Source organism: Lathyrus oleraceus, chromosome 2 (assembly GCF_024323335.1).
Source record: "Lathyrus oleraceus cultivar Zhongwan6 chromosome 2, CAAS_Psat_ZW6_1.0, whole genome shotgun sequence".
NCBI classification, from domain to species: Eukaryota; Viridiplantae; Streptophyta; class Magnoliopsida; order Fabales; family Fabaceae; genus Lathyrus; species Lathyrus oleraceus.
Window position 1 is genome coordinate 61,171,955 of NC_066580.1, and position 2,576 is coordinate 61,174,530.

General features: G+C 39.3%; 1 non-coding gene across 1 annotated transcript; it reads left to right on the forward strand.

Annotated features, from left to right (window-relative positions):
* Positions 1-319: 319 nt before the first annotated feature.
* LOC127124840 (small nucleolar RNA R71) lies at positions 320-426 on the forward strand. Its single transcript, XR_007804318.1, has one exon. It is a non-coding gene; the product is annotated as a small nucleolar RNA R71 (small nucleolar RNA).
* The last annotated feature ends 2,150 nt before the right edge of the window (positions 427-2,576 follow it).

A 2,576-nucleotide genomic window follows, 5' to 3' on the forward strand; every position in this document is an offset into this window, starting at 1 on the left:
TATCTCACAATCCGACGAAACTGCGGCTGTAGTATTCAGGTTTATACACATATGCTCGACCTTGAGGGCTAACGCGTCCATTTTAGCTTGCATCATGTCTATAGAGCTTTACTCATGTATTCCTCCTTGGGCTTCCTTCTTCTCAACTGTCGCTCGTTCAACTCCCCATGATTGATGGTTTTGAGCCATATCTTTGATAAGGGCACTAGCTTCAGGGTAAGGTTTGTTCATCAGTGCGCCGCCTGCGGCAGCATCGATGGTCATCTTAGTGTTATAGTGAAGTCCATTATAGAAGGTCTGAATGACTAACCAATTTTCTAAACCATGATGTGGGCATGCTCTCAACATCTCTTTATATCTCTCCCAAGCTTCGAATAACGATTCTCCTTGATTCTGGGTAAATCTGGTTATTTGGTTTCGAAGAACAACGGTCTTACTTGGGGGAAAGTATCTAGCAAGGAATACTTTTCTAAGGTTTTCCCAAGTTGTTATAGAATTAGGTGGAAGGGAATCTAACCATGACAGGGCTTTATCTCTGAGGGAGAAAGGGAATAATCTTAAACGGATTGCCTCAGGAGAAGCTCCATTGGTTTTAAAATTGTCTGCTAATTGGAGAAGGATTTTTAAATGTTGGTTTGGGTTCTCAGTAGCAAGACCTGTGAATTGTCTCTGTTGCACTAGATGCAACAGGGAGGGTTTAAGTTCGAAATTATTAGCTGGGATGGTTGGGTTTACTATACTAGAACTAGGTTCTTCGTTGGATGGTTGGGAGAAATCCTTAAGAGGTATTTGGTTTTGATCTTCGCCCATAACTCTCCTAATTCTATGGAAAAATAAACGTGCGCGAGCGTAACGTTCAGGTTCCGCCAGAGGATTTACTAAGCTTCTAGTGCTGCGAGTCCTTCGCATTGACCGACAGGTAACAACCTAAGTCTAAACGATATAACAATAGGGTAAGAAATTTGAGGAAATTGATCCCTGGCAACGGCGCCAAAAACTTGATGCGTGGTTTTTCGCAAGTATACGAACGCGTCAGAGTAATATAAAAGATTGTCGAATCCACAAAGACCAAATGTCAATCTATCGTTATCTATTGTTATGGTGTTTATCTAAGGTAATCGAAACAGGGTTTTTAAGAGTGCACAATGAAAAATAAAGTATTAAATTAAATTCAATTAATAAAGACAGTTTCGAATGTAACTCACATAATCAAATAATAATCCAAGTACTTGCTAATAGAATTACTTATGGGCAGTGTTTCCTACTTTGAAAAGAACCAATTTAACGGGAACTGTCGCTTTCGCGTATTCAGAACCGAGTTGTACTCCCTAATCAAACCCTCTTATTGTCACTTATAAAAAGACGTTCATTGCGTTAGAGTAGTAAACCTATTTTTAAGAAATATAGTGTCTTGACTAAGTTGAAAAGTATTTTGACTTGGATTTCTTAACCAAAAGAGGTTCTCACGAACCAGACTCTAAACTTATAAACACGTCCGAAAATAGTTTTAAAATCACTTTTCTTTTTAAGTTAAAAACTCCTAATGAACTAAACAAAGCGCTTTCGTTGTATTTGAAATAGTTAAAAACAACTAAGTTTAAACAGACGTCGGACGACTTTCGATCTTACCCAACGGAAATTAAGTGCGGGAAAACTTAGGTTGAAAGTAAAAATAGCCCTTAAGTGTTTCTACGAACAATTGTACGGATTATCGGTTCAATTACAATCCTTACATTCTAACCTTTATAGGTTTAGCTAGACATGGTAAAGTAAAAATGCATTTTTATTTTTATCATAAAAAATGGATAAATAAAAGACTTTAAATAAAAGGTAATAAGTGTGAATGCAGGAAAGTAAATAAAAGTAGTGCGAGTGCGAAAAGTAAGTTAAAGTAGTGCGGGTGCAGGAAAGTAAATTAAAGTAGTGCAGTGCGACAAATAAACAAGGTAAAGTGCGAGTGCGGGAAAGTCAACAAAGTAAAGGAAGTGCGGGAAAGTAAACCAAGTAAAGGCAGTGCGGGAAAGTAAACAAAGTAAAGGCAGGGCGGGAAAGTAAACAAAGTAAAGGCAGTGCGGGAAAGTAAAGTAGACAAAAGGTAAAGCAATAAAACCTGCTACAATCGGAGGGTCGAATAAAGTGCGAAACAGAAATGAAAATGGCGGCAGGATTAAACTTCCTTCCAAAGTGCTCCAAACTCGATTACAGACTCGATTACACAGTGTGGCAACACTCCGATGTGAAGCGATTACCACTTTTACACAATACTGATATATGCCTAGTTGTAACTAAGTTTGGATGCCTAAACAAGTGAAATAAAGACTCTATTTATAGGCATGAAAGACAAGGAGATTACAAGGATGCCCCTAAGTTTGAAATTGGGAGGGAAACATTTTTGTTCTTGTGGCGCCCGCCACAACATCATGGCGCCCGCCATAGGAGTAAAGTGCAGCGCCCAAGTGGAGATCGTGGGAGGCGTGGCAGTTGAGGAGAGGTTGAGATTGGGGCACGTCATGGATGGAGCCATGGCGCCAGCAACAGTGGGCGCCACAAGTGTAAAATGGTGATTTTTTGACTTT